Source organism: Misgurnus anguillicaudatus, chromosome 8 (genome assembly GCF_027580225.2).
Source record: "Misgurnus anguillicaudatus chromosome 8, ASM2758022v2, whole genome shotgun sequence".
NCBI classification, from domain to species: Eukaryota; Metazoa; Chordata; class Actinopteri; order Cypriniformes; family Cobitidae; genus Misgurnus; species Misgurnus anguillicaudatus.
The window spans coordinates 886,149-903,342 of record NC_073344.2 but is presented as its reverse complement, the minus strand read 5'-3'; the positions used below and the strand labels follow the sequence as shown (position 1 = coordinate 903,342).

General features: G+C 38.8%; 1 long non-coding RNA gene across 1 annotated transcript; it reads left to right on the top strand.

Moving 5' to 3' along the window:
• Positions 1-11,859: 11,859 nt before the first annotated feature.
• Positions 11,860-12,957, top strand: LOC141365947 (uncharacterized). The gene is made up of 3 exons (XR_012370906.1): positions 11,860-12,381; positions 12,510-12,594; positions 12,898-12,957. It is a non-coding gene; the product is annotated as an uncharacterized lncRNA (long non-coding RNA).
• Positions 12,958-17,194: the final 4,237 nt, after the last annotated feature.

Below are 17,194 nucleotides of genomic sequence, written 5' to 3'. Positions count from 1 at the left end.
GTTATTTTTATTATATATTAATGATATTTGTAATGTGTCTACTCAATTAAATTGTGTTTTATTTGCAGATGATACAACTTTGTTTTGTTCAAATCAAAATTTGGAACGGCTTCTGGACATAGTGGAAGCAGAAATGAAAATGTTAAAAAAATGGTTTGATGTAAATAAACTGTCATTAAATTTAAATAAAACTAAATTTATGCTATTTAGTAACAAACAAATAAATACAAACGTCGAGATTAGAATTGACAATTTTGAATTAGAAATGGTAAATGAAATTAAATTTTTAGGTGTCATTATTGATCATAAGATTAGTTGGAAACCCCACATAACTTACATAAAGTCAAAGATTTCTAAGACTCTGGCTATTTTGTCTAAAACAAAACATATTCTTGATTTAAAGGCCTTAAAAATACTTTACCAGTCTCTAATACTGCCGTATATGACTTATTGCGTAGAGATTTGGGGAAATACATACAAAACAATAATAAAACCAATTGTAATTCTCCAAAAACGTGCTATACGGACTATAAATAAAACAGATTATCTTCACCCAACCAACAAGTTATTTACAAATTCCAATTTATTAAAATTTGAAGACTTAGTGGAATTCAAAATAGTTAAAATAATGTTTAAAATAATAAATAATAAACTTCCTGACTGTGTCCAGAACTTGTTTCAAATGAAATCAATCTCCTATGATCTTAGAGGAACTCTTATGTTAAGTAAACCCCGAATTAGAACTAATGTTAAACAAAGAAGTTTGTCAGTTCAAGGAGTTACACTGTGGAATAGCCTCGATGACGAGATGAAAATTTGCAAATCCATTAGTAGATTTAAGAAATTATTTAAAAAAAAAAAGATTACACTATATAAAGCAAATCAAACTTAGTTTCTTTTCTTTTAGTCATTACATGTAAGATGAATTTGGGTCTTTGTGTTGTGTGTAAAACAAATGATATGTAAAAAGGATTGGCGTAATAAGCATACGCTTCAGCCAATACCTTTTCGGTCAACCTTTTCTTTTTTTAAATAATTGTTTATATTGCAATTTAATGTTTGTGTTTACGTTTGCTTGTAAATTGTCTTTTTTTTCTTTTCTTTTTTGAAATTGGCCGAAATAAACTTTAACTAACTAACTAACTAACTAACTATGGTTTTACTACAGTAAAAAACATGGTTACTGTAGTAAAACCACGTTACTCACAAAATAACTATGGTTAGTGTAGTAAAACCATGGTTACTGTAGTGACACTATGGTAACCACAAAGTAATCATGGTTTTGATAGCCATTGTTTTCAAAAAAACAGTTTAACTATGGTTACTGTAGTAAAACCATGGTTTTGCTTATAGTAATCAATACACCCAAAAAAACATGGTTACTACACTTTTAACACAATGAAAACATGCTTAGTTTTCCTAACAACACTGGTTGACTCATACTTTTGTGCTGTGTCGTCCTAATTTAGTCCTGTTTTTAACTCAGTGTAATCCTTGTTAATTTTTAAGTTATGCTTCCTTTAAATTCAATACAGTGGTACTATTGCAGTGTACTTATAATAATATTCTAATGACAACATATTATTCTAATAATATTTATAACAATGTTTTCTAGATTTCTTGCCACTGGGGACTCATTCAGGACCATCGCGTCTAGCTTCAGGGTTGGGGTCGCCACCGTGTGCAAGATTGTCCCCCAGGTAGTGACTGCCATCTGGGACTGCCTTGTGGAGGACTACATGGCTGTGCCCACCACTGATACCTGGAGGTCCATTGCAGAGGAATTTCAGGAGCGTTGGAACTTCCCTCTGTGCTGTGGACCGGTGGATGGGAAGCATGTGGTGATAAAGGCACCCCCCAACTCAGGATCCCAGTTCCACAATTACAAGGGAACCTTCTCCATCGTTCTCCTTGCAGTTGTGGATGCAAACTATTGCTTCCAGGTGATTGATGTTGGGGGGTACGGCAGGACCAGTGACGGCGGGATTCTGGCCAACTCCGCCTTTGGACAGGCTCTCCAGGCTGGCACACTTCATCTGCCTCCTGACCAGTCTCTACCTGGTGCTGAACAAAGAGGACCCCTGCCCCATGTCTTCGTGGCTGATGAGGCATTCCCGCTGCGGAAGAACCTCATGCGGCCCTTCCCTGGACACTCCCTTCCTCCAGAGAGGCGTGTCTTCAATTACCGTCTCTCCAGAGCCCGGCTGGTGGTGGAAGATGCCTTTGGCATCCTCTCCTCACAGTGGAGGATGTACCGGCGGCTCATCGAGCTCCACCCTGAAGTTGCAGAGAAGTGTGTGAAGGCGACATGTGTTCTCCACAACTTCATGAGGTGTTCGATGGGCACAGAGGCACCTGCTGTGAGGGGTGCAGGAAATGCTGGTGAGTTGCCGTTGCCAGGTCTGGGTCGGGTTGCGGCAAACAACTCCTCCAGAGAGGCAATCCGGGTGAGGGAAGTGTTCATGTCACACTTCTCAGCAGAGGGAGCAGTAACATGGCAGCCGATAGAGTAATGTTTGAAGTCGTACTCATGACTTCCCCACAACGGCTCTTTTAAGAGCCACCCACAAACCTATAAAGAGCATCAACTCACAGTTTTACCTTCATGACAAATATATATGTGTGTGTGTGTGTGTGTGTGTACATATTTACATATATATATATATATATATATATATATATATATATATATATATATATATATATATATATATATATATATATATATATATATATATATATATACACACATATACATATACATATACACACACACATATACACACACACACACATACAGATACACAATTATATATACATATTTGAACTTACAACAAATAACATTACATAGTTTTATATATTGAACTATGTAAAGGTATTTCTTGTAAGATGAAATTCAACATGTTCTGTGTAAGATTTTTGGTTTGTGTGTTGTTGTTTTTTTGCCTCCTTTCCTTAGCAGGTCATGGGTGCACTGTGTCTGGTCTGTCTGTCTGCTCTACTCGTGCTGGGCCAGTTCCAGGTTGTTAGGTCCACTCCAGCATGCACATCTAATCGTTTTAGTCCCTGAGTCATAAAGTTTTCCAAATGGTACGTTTACCACGTTACTATGTAAGGTACAGTGATAAAAACATACATTACTATTAGTCCTATTATTAGTATAACATGGTGAACAATCCCATATTTGGATTGTTACTTCATGTAGTTCAGAAATGTATGACTGCAAGTGTTCAGTGTCACAATCATAGGTAACATAGCTGAACAATGTCATTCCTCCTTTGATGTGTAATAGTTCTATACGTCTGTGCTATGTTTTTGTTCAGGTTATTCCTGGAAAAGAAAATGTCATTTATTTGTGTTTGGATGACAAATAAAGCCAGCCTACAAAAGTAATTAACCTGTCCTGTGTTTTCTTTGTTTTCCTTACACAACACTGTTCAGACACACTAGTATGTTCATTGTCTTTTAATAATGTTTCATATAATCAAGATGTAGATATTGAATAAATAGGGTTCAGTACAATATGAATGTGTAATATATGTCAAAATCAAATTGGTATGTGACAAATCACTTGCTTTGTAGTGCATTACAATAACACCACGCATGTAGTCGTAGTTTAAATACATTTATTTTGGCCAAACATAAATTCATTGGATATAAACTTAAAATAACTTAAAAAACAAAGATCATTCGTAATAACAATAAAATATTAACAAACTATGTACATGCAGAGACAGAAAGGTAATACATTACATAACCAACTTCTTTCGTTATTGGGATAATAATATGTTTGCCAGTGTGAGTGACACATCAAGTGCTTAAAAAAAGTGTGAAATTGTTTAGAACTTGCTTTAACCTGTTTTACATGTTTAAAGTTATACTTCAGACATAAAAACATTAGGAACATAAACATGCAAATGAGCAGTACTTAAAAAGGTATCTATGCAGCTGATTGGTGGCATACATTGCAATAGAATTGAGTTTGCATTTAGAAATACAATGAATATTACTAAAGGGACTAATTCACAAAGTGTTTTGACTTTGTGAATGTTAAAGATATGAGGCGGTACTGTACTGATGTGTTCTGCATGTTCAAATATTGGTTGAAGTCTTGTTTTCACACACCTGTGGGTGCAGCAGCAGGGGGTGAAGGACCAGGGACTGGGGAGACAGGAGAAGCGTCAGGGGACCTTGGATCCGCCTTATCCATTTCTGTTGGCTCTGTCAAGAGAATTTTAAAAGTTAATACAACACGTTGGTGACAATACTCATAGGGGTGGTTTCCCGGAGAGGGATTATCTTAAACCAGGACTACGCCATGTAATGAGGAAATATAACTAGTTTGAACAAACATGCCTTACATTACTTGTGTGCATTTTGATGCAAAACAAAGGGCACTAAAGTATTTTAAGATATGTCAGTGCACAGTGTTTTCAGTTTGGACAGCTCTTACATTTCTTTTAGTGTAGGACTAGTCTGCCCCATAGAGATTACATTATATTCTGCATCTGTAAACATTAACACCATATATGCCTTGTAAATTGGCCTTATTGGAAAAGTCACCTGTTTCAGTGTCCCCCTGGTCCCTGGGGTGGTTGTACTCCATGACCTGGGCCTCGACCCCTCCCATGTTACTGCTGGTTTCCCGTGGGGTAACGAAGGGCTCGAGGAATCCCAGGATCTGGGAGTACTTCCACTTCTTCCCCGACCCTGCTGCTGACCCACTCCTCTTCTCCATCTCCTTCTTCCTCTCCTTGAGGTACGTGTCCCTGAGACTTTTCCACTTCTTTCGGCAGATGTCCTCTTAATAAATACATTTTGTTAGCCAAAAGTAGCTGGATAAGGTAATGTAAAATTAGACATGTTTATTTATTTGAGGTAAAACTGTAGTAACCATATTTTTGGTGTATTGATTACTATCAGCAAAACCATGGTTTTTCCTGCATGGTATAAATAGGGTTTTTGGGTTTTAACTGTAGTAAAACAAAGGGTAGGAGCATGTCCAAGTTCAATGGTTAAATGTTCTTGAAATCTTATTTGTTGTTGTCTATGAATTTACAGTCTGGGACAAAAGCCTTTTTAATATTTTCATCTCTTTATTGTTGTGGGTTTATGGAAAAAAAGGGCCTATCCCCGGAAAACGGGGACATCTGGTCACGGGGGAAATAGTTTAAAAAACAGCTGGACGGCCACGGGCCGATAAACGTGTAGTCACGTGACTCAAGAGTGAAAAGTGTATTTACAACTTACCAGGTTGGCCAATCTCCTCACTGACACTCTTCCAAGCGAGGTCCTTTTTGATTCTGTCTCTGTAGAAATACGAAGTTGTATCATATATCCCCAGGTGACCGCTCACGGACAATATCAGCCTTTCCTCCATTTTGAATGAATGACTATGGGCGGGTCTGTCGCCACAGCAGCAAGCAGGCTCCTGATTGGTTAACGCGGCGCGAAATTCCGCCAAAGTTCAAATTTTTCAACTCGGGCGTCAGCCGCAAATTCGCGTGAACTGCAAAATGCACAAAAACCCCATTCGCGTGTATCGCGCGTACCGCGCACAACGCTCAATTTGCGCCTTTCGCGCGAGCTTCACGCGCGAATGAGGCGGAAACGCGTCTTCCGCTCTGCGCCGAACGCCTCTTCCGCGCCGCGGGACCTCCTGACGCGCGTCAATGCGTCTGCACATTGACTTAACATTGAAATCACTCGCGCTTCACGCCTCTAGCGCGGTTGGTGTAAATGCACCATAAGAGGCATCCAAATTTCCGCATTGACTTATAATGGGGCAGGAAACATGCCCATATAAGGGAATTAAAGCGTCCCAGATGGAATATCTTCACTTTAGAGCAGTGGTTCTCAATCCTGGTCCTGGAGGTCCACTGCTCTGCACATTTTGTATGTCTCTCTTGTTTAACACAGCTGATTCAAATAATCAGCTCATTAGCAGAGATCTCATTGTCTGTCAGATAAGAGAGACATTCAAAATTTGCAGAGCAGTGGACCTCCAGGACCAGGATTGAGTACCACTGCTTTAGAGTGTCGTAGAGATATTGGGGTGGGCTCATTTTACTCAGGCATCCAGTCTCTCCGGATTGTCCCATAGCTATTAAGCCATGCCCCTAGCAACCATTTTTGGGCACCCTAGCAACATATCCCATAGACTGCCATTATAAAATGCCCAGATGAATATCTTTGCAGCACAGTGTCACAGAGACATGGGGGTGGGCTCATTTTACTCAGGCATCCAATCAGTCTCTGAGGATTCTTATCGAGGTATTAAGCCACGCCCCTAGCAACCAAATATGAGCACCCTAGCAACATAATAAACAAAGCCTTATATCTCTGGTTCCGAAAATCATAGAGACATGGGGGTTGGGTCTTTTGGTCATGTTAGCTTCATGCTAGCTTCATGCTAGCTTTATGCTAATTTCATAATACATCTTGCTAACTTCATGCTAAATCATGTTAGCATCATGCTAGCTTCATGCTTAATCATGTTAGCGTTATGTTAGCTTCATGCTAATTCATGTTAGCATCATGCTAGCTTCATGCTAATTCATTTTAGCATCATGGTAAATCATGTTAGCATCATGCTAGCTTCATGCTTAATCATGTTAGCATCATGCTAGCTTCATGCTTAATCATGTTAGCATCATGTTAGCTTCATGCTAATTCATGTTAGCATCATGCTAGCTTCATACTAATTCATTTTAGCATCATGCTAATTCATTTTAACATCATGCTAATTCATTTTAGCATCATGCTAATTCATTTTAGCATCATGCTAGCTTCATGCTAATTCATGGTAACATCATGCTAGCTTCATGCTAATTCATGTTAGCATCATGCTAGCTTCATGCTAATTCATGTTAGCTTCATGCTAGCTTCATGCTAATTCATGTTAACATCATGCTAGCGTCATGCTAATTTATGTTAGCATCATGCTAGCTTCATGCTAATTCATGTTAACATCGTGCTAGCTTCATGCTAATTCATGTTAACATCATGCTAGCTTCATGTTAATTCATGTTAGCATCATGCTAGCTTCATACTAATTCATGTTAACATCATGCTAGCTTCATGCTAATTCATGTAAGCTTCATGCCAGCTTCATGCTAATTCATGTTAGCATCATGTTAGCTTCATGCTAATTCATGTTAACATCATGCTAGCTTCATGCTAATTCATGTTAGCTTCATGCTAGCTCATGTTAACGTCGTGCTAGCTTCATGCTAATTCATGTTAGCGTTGTGCTAGCTTCATGCTAATTCATGTTAGCGTCGTGCTAGCTTCATGCTAATTCATGTTATCGTCGTGCTAGCTTCATGCTAATTCATGTTAGCTTCATGCTAATTCATGTTAGCATCATGCTAGCTCCATGCTAATTAATGTTAGCATCGTGCTAGCTTCATGCTAATTCATGTTAGCATTGTGCTAGCTTCATGTTAATTCATGTTAGCATCGTGCTAGCTTCATGCTAATTCATGTTAGCATCGTGCTAACTTCATGCTAATTCATGTTAGCGTCGTGCTAGCTTCATGCTTTAGCTTCATGCTAGCTTCATGCTAATTCATGTTAGCTTCATGCTAGCTTCATGCTAATTCATGTTAGCATCATGCTAGCTTCATGCTAATTCATGTTAGCTTCATGCTAGCTTCATGCTAGTTCATGTTAACATCATGCTAGCTTCATGCTAATTCATGTTAGCTTCAAGCACATATATGTGTGTGAAGTGAATGAGTGCAATCTTTAAGATGACATGAATGACATTTCCTGTGCGTCCCTTATTTAGGAACGCGAGCTGTTTTGGAGTTAGTTTAAAATCCTAAAAACGCTGCTAATATCAAACTTCTTTTAACCCAAATGTAAAAAATGACCCTTTTGTTTTTTTTTATTTATTTTATTTAATTACACAAGACCAGAAAACCTTGATAAAATGCTGCACTCTGATAATAAAATATTCGTTAATAACTCCTTGTCTCCGTGTGACTTCGGTCACACATGATCTTTTAATTACTTCAAGTTAAAGCAAGCTTCATTGTCAATCTAGGTGAATAAAAAATAAATAAGTCAACCTGGTCTCATGGGAAATATGTACCTCTGCACACTTTTTTGCAGCGCCACAAATATGTACCAACAGGTACGTATTGCTACAGTTTTGAAAAATAAACGTCCACTGGGGTCGCTAAAGAGAAGAACTCCATGTGACATTACATTAGGAGTTGCATTACATTACATCGCGAGATTTAACAACGCATGTTGGTAAGTTAAGTCTCTTTAATTTGATATAAAGTGTATTATCTCAAAATGATTTTAAATCAGCACATCGTAACTAAAGCGATTTAATGCCATCTTCAGCTTTTACGTGACGTGATGCAGATTCGACCAGTTTATAATAGTCATATTAAGATAAAGGCAACGCGATACGCGACGAATTAACCATGCTCTACCACGGTAACAGTATATTTCGGCTACTGCGTGCTAAAATCCGATACGCGTCGAATTTACCATGCTTTACCACGGTAACAGTATATTTCAGCTACTGCGTGCTTAAACCCGATACGCGTCGAATTTACCATGCTTTACCACGGTAACACCCTTACGGAAATTAACCATGGTTTTATTGTGGTAAAAGTGTAGTAACCATGTTTTTTTGGTCAATTGATTACTATGAGCAAAACCATGGTTTTACTACACTAACCATGGTTTAACTATGGTTTTTCAAAACCATGGTTATTTTGTGGTAACCATGGTGTTACTACAGTAACCATGGTTTTTTTGGTCTTAATTGTAGTAAAACCATGGTTAATTTTCGTAAGGGCAGTGTATACTCTCACCTCAGGGCCCCCCCTCCCAGAATGTTTTAGATGTCTTCATATATAAAATACCTCCCTTACGAAAACTAACCATGGTTTTATTGTGGTAAAAGTGTAGTAACCATGTTTTTTTGTGTATTGATTACTATGAGCAAAACCATGGTTTTACTACAATAAGCATGGTTAAACTATGGTTTTTGAAAACCATGGTAACTACAAAACAACCATGGTTTTGACAAACACCCGATTCCACTCATCAGTCTGGTTCCAGAATGTTTAAAACGTTTCTTAATTAACACACTAACAAGCTAATGAACTGAATCAGCCCTTACAAAATTTAACCATGGTTTTACTACAATGAAAACCAAAAAAACATTGTTACTGTAACTACAATAAGAATGGTTAAACTATGGTTTTTGAAAACCATGGTAACTACAAAATAACCATGGTTTTGACAACCATGGTTTTCAAAAACCATAGTTAAACCATGGTTATTGTAGTTACTGCAGTAACTATGTTTTTTTGTTTGTTTTAACTGTAGTAAAAACCATGGTTAAATTTTGTAAGGGCTGATTCAGTTCATTAGCTTGTTAGTGTGTTAATTAAGGAACGTTTTAAACATTCTGGAACAAGACTGATGAGTGGAATCAGGTGTTTCATATAAGGAGACATTTAAAACATTTTGGGAGGGGGACCTTGAGGACTGAAGTTGGGAACCACTGACCTAAAGGATTATTAGGAACACCTGTTCAATTTATCATTTATGCAGTTATCTAATCAACCAATCACATGGCAGTTGCTTCAATGCATTTAGGGGTGTGGTCCTGGTCAAGACAATCTCCTGAACTCCAAACTGAATGTCAGAATGGGAAAGAAAGGTATGGCGTTTAATCAGACCCAGCACACACAAAAACCACGCGCGAGTAAGAGATACGAGCACGCGAACACTATTCGAGCGCTAAAAAGCAGAACACAATTGTGTAAAGCATCCTTGCGACTCTGACTCTCTCTAAGCTCTCACAGCTGCACCACACACGCTCGCTCGATCAATATGACTTTTGGGTCTTTGGGGGCGGGACATTGACTGATGTCTTCGTGCCTATGATTGGTTGGTTGATTTAATCAGTGATTCGTTCTCAGATCTTCTGTTCTCAATTCGTATCCAGTCAATCTAGGTAGAGAAGACACGTTTTAATAGGACCATTATGTCGGAACACGTCATTTTAAAACATTGTCTTGTTTGATCCACGCAATAGGCTGCAAACCAAACAATAATGCCAATTTTATTATATATTTTGTTTACTGTTTATCATCTTGCAATATATACTATAGGCTACATATCGACATTGTCAGGTTACAGAGTTGGTTCAGACTTAGCATAAGCAAACTTTAGTATAGTCCTGTACAATATAATATATATATATATATATATATAAACAAACTAGATATCATATATATATATATATATATATATATATATATATAAACAAACTAGATATCATATATACATATATAACTATATAACTATATATATATATATATATATATATATATATATATATATATATATATATATATATATATATATATATATATATATATATATAGTTTTTTAGCCATTCTGTATCTTTTCAGGGTTAAAATAGCATTTAATTTTACTTTGTTGTTGTATTTGAGTTTCATTTCATTTGCCATAATATGGTTGTTAAATTATCTACATATTAAACAACAAACAAAATTAATACCTTGAAAAGGGGCATATTGTTTGGTTATGTTTGCATGGTTTAAACAAGACTAATGTTTTAACATAGATTACCTACTCCGACATAATGATTATATTAAAACATGTTTTCTCTACCTAGATCGACTGGAGATGGATTGTGGAACAAGAGATCATGCATGTCACTAATCAAATCAAACAACCAATCACAGATGCGGAGACATCAGTCAATCTCGAGCGAGCGAGCGCATGTGGTGCAGCTGTGAGAGCATAGAGAGAGTCGAGCAAGCGCTCATCCAAACCCTTGCTCGCGTGACTGCATTTGTGCGCGCTGAGCGGAGGTGCGATCTCGCAAGGATGCTTTTTCCGCGTGCGAATAGTTTTCTGCGCGCTTGTATCTCTTCCTCCCGCGTGGTTTTTGTGCGCGCGACTTTTGGGTCTGATTAAACACCACAAAAAGGTTTTAAGGATTTAAGCAATTTTGAGCGTGGTATGGACTGATTCAAGCTGACAGAAGAGCAACTGTGACTGAAATAACCACTCGTTACAACTGAGGTATGATGCAAAGCATTTGTGAAGCCACAACACGCACAACCTCGAGGTGGATGGGCTACAACAGCAGTAGACCCCACCGGGTACTACTTATCTCCACTACAAATAGGAAAAAGAGGCTACAATTTGCACGAGCTCACCAAAATTTTTGAAAAATGTTGCCTGGTCTGATGAGTCTCTGTTGAGACATTCAGATGGTAGAGTCAGAATTTGGCGTAAACAGAATGAGAACATGGATTCATCATGCCTTGTTAACACTGTGCAGGCTGGTGGTGTAATGGTGTGGGGGATGTTGTCTTGGCACACTTTAGGCCCCTTAGTGCCAATTGGGCATCATTTAAATGCCACGGCCTACCTGAGCATTGTTTCTGACCATGTCCATCCCTTTATGACCACCATGTATCCATCTTCTGATGGCTACTTCCAGCAGGATAATGGACCATGTCACAAAGCTTGAATCATTTCAAATTGGTTTCTTGAACATGACAATGAGTTCACTGTACTAAAATGGCCCCCACAGTCACCAGATCTCAATCCAATAGAGCATCTTTGGGATGTGGTGGAACGGGACCTTCGTGCCCTGGATGTGCATCCCACAAATCTCCATCAACTGCAAGATGCTATCCTATCAATATGGCTAAAATTTTTAAAGAATGCTTTCAGCACCTTGTTGAATCAATGCCACATAGTATTAAGACAGTTCTGAAGGCAAAAGAGGGTCAAACACAGTATTAGTATGGTGTTCCTAATCCTTTAGGTGGGTGTATTTACTGCGATGTTTGAAGTTAAAGCCCGATAAACATTGCATTTACCATGCGTTTACCACACTAACTGTAGATTTAGTGTGTTATTTGTAGTTAAAGCCTAGAAAACACAACCTGTATCGTGCTGCTACCATAGTAAAGTTATTTCTGTTGTGGTACATGTGCTTAATGCATAGTACCAAACCCTTTTTTTAGTAAACACAAACCTTACAATGGTAGGTCTACTGTGGTATATGGTACAGTAAGCATTGCATATATGCTTTTAGCACAGTAACTGTACTAATTTGTTGTATTCAGTTGAAGCACAGTAACACAAACCCTTGCCATGGTTTAAACACAGTCACTGTAGTTTAGCCTTTTAATTTGTAATAAAAGCAGCGCTATCACAACACTTACCTATCTTTTTATACCTTTCATGTCCAATCATTGTTTTTGTCTTGCAGTTACTCCTAGTCATTTGATGGACAGTGGGCAACCAAATAAAAAAGATGGCAATTTCTGCAAAATTATTAATTCTGTAGACTTGCTGGTAAGTTTCATTTATTTCAATATTAATAAATAAATACTCATATTTGCACTACATACTTATATTTGTTTTCTTATTATGTTTGTTTGACTGGATACTCTGGTTTAGTCTATTTTGTTTTCTCTTCTCAGCTCCACAAGTTGGAAATACTTGGTGTCTTACCAATGCTATTTATAACTTTGTAGAGAGGCCTGCACCACTCTACCAAAATTTAAGGTAAAAAACGTATTCAGAGCCATCTTTTAATACCTGTCATGCAGCGACTATATGAGGCTGTTTTTGGAGGTTGGACAATGTATTTATACATTTGACCACCTATTAACTTGTTTACCTACATGTTTACACTTGACCCTCCAGAAAATGTTGGTTGTATGATGTTTTAGTAATTGTTTATTAATTATATGGTTTAACTCATGGCAATGTGGGCATCATAAATCAATGTAACACTAATTTGACTTTTTCATTATACACTATTGTTTTTAATTGATATGTCTAATGGTTCTATGCAATTTTCTACAGGTTGCCCCTCTAGAGTCAGTTGCCCCACCACTATGGTCAGAGACCCCACCGCTGCCCCAGCGTGATTGTCACCCCTCCCTACTCCCCCAGGTGCACGCACTCACACTGTACTTTTTGTCGATCCGAGTCCGGGCGCGCTTTCGTCATTAAAATGCGATTGTTTTGAAAAAAGCAGGAAGTAAAGCTCTCTCTTAACACTGGAACCCACCATGATAATAAGTCTGTGTCGTTTGGTGCGCGATTACAGACAGCCTTCTCACATGTCATCATATTGCTTTGTTGATCTGTCACGTGCACAGCTCGGACATTCACGTAACCCTGCTGCGCGCATCAAAAGTTTTTACGGCGGCAGATGAAGGTGAGTGGTCGCGCAGCTGACGTCTTCACCTTTTGAATCGCGTTAAGGCGCGAATGCGCTCACACCACAGCCTTCCGCGCCTGAGCCCAAGTGAACCGCGCTCCGGCCCACCTCCGCAACCCGGCCGTGGCGCGATTAACCAATCCGCGCCTGGGCGCGGAACAGAGCAATCACACTTGTCAAACAAACCAGGCTTTGGGGGTCAAACGCGCCCGAGCGCGGTTTGGTTTGGATAGTGTGAGTGCGCCCTTAAACGTTCATGGACACCATTCACTTCCATGGTAGGACAAAAGAATACTATGAAAGTAAATGTCCATGAATGGTTTGGTTGCAAACATTTCTCAGAATGTGTTCCTTTGTGTTCATCAGAACAGAGGAGTTTATACAGGTTTGTAACAACATGAGAGCGAGTGATGACAGAATCTTTTTAATAGTGTGCTGCAGGTATGGCTTATTTTGTAGCCTAACCCAGAAATTAGCGGGACACTGGTTCCCTCAATAAAAAGCCTATTCATATTTGAATCAAAAGTCTATGGGATAATGAATTGGCTTTTTAGAAAGGGAAACATTGTAGTGCTAACTTCTGGGTTAGCCTACAAAAGTAGGTCACCCCTGCGGCCCTCTGTTTTTTTAAACAACACTGTGTACAACTAAATTGTTTTTTTCCTTTTTAGTGGCAAGAAGTTCCTGGGTGTCTGAGGATGCTGTGCAGTAGTATGTGTCTGTTTAAAAACATGCCATTATACATATCAATACAGTCCCAGGTGAAAAAAATTCTATTAAAAATATACTTTAAAGAAGTGTACTAAGTATATTTTCTAGATTTTGTAATATTTTCGTCAAATCCAAGTATAGTTAAGTGTACTCAATTATGTATTAACTTCAACTTAACACCTATTTGATTACACTTCAAGTGTAAATAGTATGCTAAAATGGAACAACTTTTTTTTAAACTTCAAGTGCACTAAAATACACTCATGAAAATCAAGATTTAAATGCCACGGCCTACCTGAGCATTGTTTCTGACCATGTCCATCCCTTTATGACCACCATGTATCCATCTTCTGATGGCTACTTCCAGCAGGATAATGGACCATGTCACAAAGCTTGAATCATTTCAAATTGGTTTCTTGAACATGACAATGAGTTCACTGTACTAAAATGGCCCCCACAGTCACCAGATCTCAATCCAATAGAGCATCTTTGGGATGTGGTGGAACGGGACCTTCGTGCCCTGGATGTGCATCCCACAAATCTCCATCAACTGCAAGATGCTATCCTATCAATATGGCTAAAATTTTTAAAGAATGCTTTCAGCACCTTGTTGAATCAATGCCACATAGTATTAAGGCAGTTCTGAAGGCAAAAGAGGGTCAAACACAGTATTAGTATGGTGTTCCTAATCCTTTAGGTGGGTGTATTTACTGCGATGTTTGAAGTTAAAGCCCGATAAACATTGCATTTACCATGCGTTTACCACACTAACTGTAGATTTAGTGTGTTATTTGTAGTTAAAGCCTAGAAAACACAACCTGTATCGTGCTGCTACCATAGTAAAGTTATTTCTGTTGTGGTACATGTGCTTAATGCATAGTACCAAACCCTTTTTTTAGTAAACACAAACCTTACAATGGTAGGTCTACTGTGGTATATGGTACAGTAAGCATTGCATATATGCTTTTAGCACAGTAACTGTACTAATTTGTTGTATTCAGTTGAAGCACAGTAACACAAACCCTTGCCATGGTTTAAACACAGTCACTGTAGTTTAGCCTTTTAATTTGTAATAAAAGCAGCGCTATCACAACACTTACCTATCTTTTTATACCTTTCATGTCCAATCATTGTTTTTGTCTTGCAGTTACTCCTAGTCATTTGATGGACAGTGGGCAACCAAATAAAAAAGATGGCAATTTCTGCAAAATTATTAATTCTGTAGACTTGCTGGTAAGTTTCATTTATTTCAATATTAATAAATAAATACTCATATTTGCACTACATACTTATATTTGTTTTCTTATTATGTTTGTTTGACTGGATACTCTGGTTTAGTCTATTTTGTTTTCTCTTCTCAGCTCCACAAGTTGGAAATACTTGGTGTCTTACCAATGCTATTTATAACTTTGTAGAGAGGCCTGCACCACTCTACCAAAATTTAAGGTAAAAAACGTATTCAGAGCCATCTTTTAATACCTGTCATGCAGCGACTATATGAGGCTGTTTTTGGAGGTTGGACAATGTATTTATACATTTGACCACCTATTAACTTGTTTACCTACATGTTTACACTTGACCCTCCAGAAAATGTTGGTTGTATGATGTTTTAGTAATTGTTTATTAATTATATGGTTTAACTCATGGCAATGTGGGCATCATAACTCAATGTAACACTAATTTGACTTTTTCATTATACACTATTGTTTTTAATTGATATGTCTAATGGTTCTATGCAATTTTCTACAGGTTGCCCCTCTAGAGTCAGTTGCCCCACCACTATGGTCAGAGACCCCACCGCTGCAGCCGAAGACCCCGCCTCTCCAGTCAGCGACCCCACCACTGTGGCCAGAGACCCTGCCATTACCATCATAGGCCCCACCACTACAATCAACCACCCTGTCACTACAGTCAGCGTTTCCGCAACTGTGGCCAGAGAGTCCACCACTACCATCAGAGGCCCTGCGACTACTGTCAGCAACCCCGCAACTGCGGCCAGAGACCACAGCTGTGGTAAATTACTTTTATTTTAATATTGATAGTTGCTAAATTAAATCCACTCCAGTTTACTGGTTATTGATTATTTAGGGCGCACTCACATTATCCAAACCAAACCATGCCCCAGCGTGATTGTCACCCCTCCCTACTCCCCCAGGTGCACGCACTCACACTGTACTTTTTGTCGATCCGAGTCCGGGCGCGCTTTCGTCATTAAAATGCGATTGTTTTGAAAAAAGCAGGAAGTAAAGCTCTCTCTTAACACTGGAACCCACCATGATAATAAGTCTGTGTCGTTTGGTGCGCGATTACAGACAGCCTTCTCACATGTCATCATATTGCTTTGTTGATCTGTCACGTGCACAGCTCGGACATTCACGTAACCCTGCTGCGCGCATCAAAAGTTTTTACGGCGGCAGATGAAGGTGAGTGGTCGCGCAGCTGACGTCTTCACCTTTTGAATCGCGTTAAGGCACGAATGCGCTCACACCACAGCCTTCCGCGCCTGAGCCCAAGTGAACCGCGCTCCGGCCCACCTCCGCAACCCGGCCGTGGCGCGATTAACCAATCCGCGCCTGGGCGCGGAACAGAGCAATCACACTTGTCAAACAAACCAGGCTTTGGGGGTCAAACGCGCCCGAGCGCGGTTTGGTTTGGATAGTGTGAGTGCGCCCTTAAACGTTCATGGACACCATTCACTTCCATGGTAGGACAAAAGAATACTATGAAAGTAAATGTCCATGAATGGTTTGGTTACAAACATTTCTCAAAATATCTTTCTTTGTGTTCATCGGAACAAAGAAGTTTATACAGGTTTGTAACAACATGAGAGCGAGTGATGACAGAATCTTTTTAATAGTGTGCTGCAGGTATGGCTTATTTTGTAGCCTAACCCAGAAATTAGCGGGACACTGGTTCCCTCAATAAAAAGCCTATTCATATTTGAATCAAAAGTCTATGGGATAATGAATTGGCTTTTTAGAAAGGGAAACATTGTAGTGCTAACTTCTGGGTTAGCCTACAAAAGTAGGTCACCCCTGCGGCCCTCTGTTTTTTTAAACAACACTGTGTACAACTAAATTGTTTTTTTCCTTTTTAGTGGCAAGAAGTTCCTGGGTGTCTGAGGATGCTGTGCAGTAGTATGTGTCTGTTTAAAAACATGCCATTATACATATCAATACAGTCCCAGGTGAAAAAAATTCTATTAAAAATATACTTTAAAGAAGT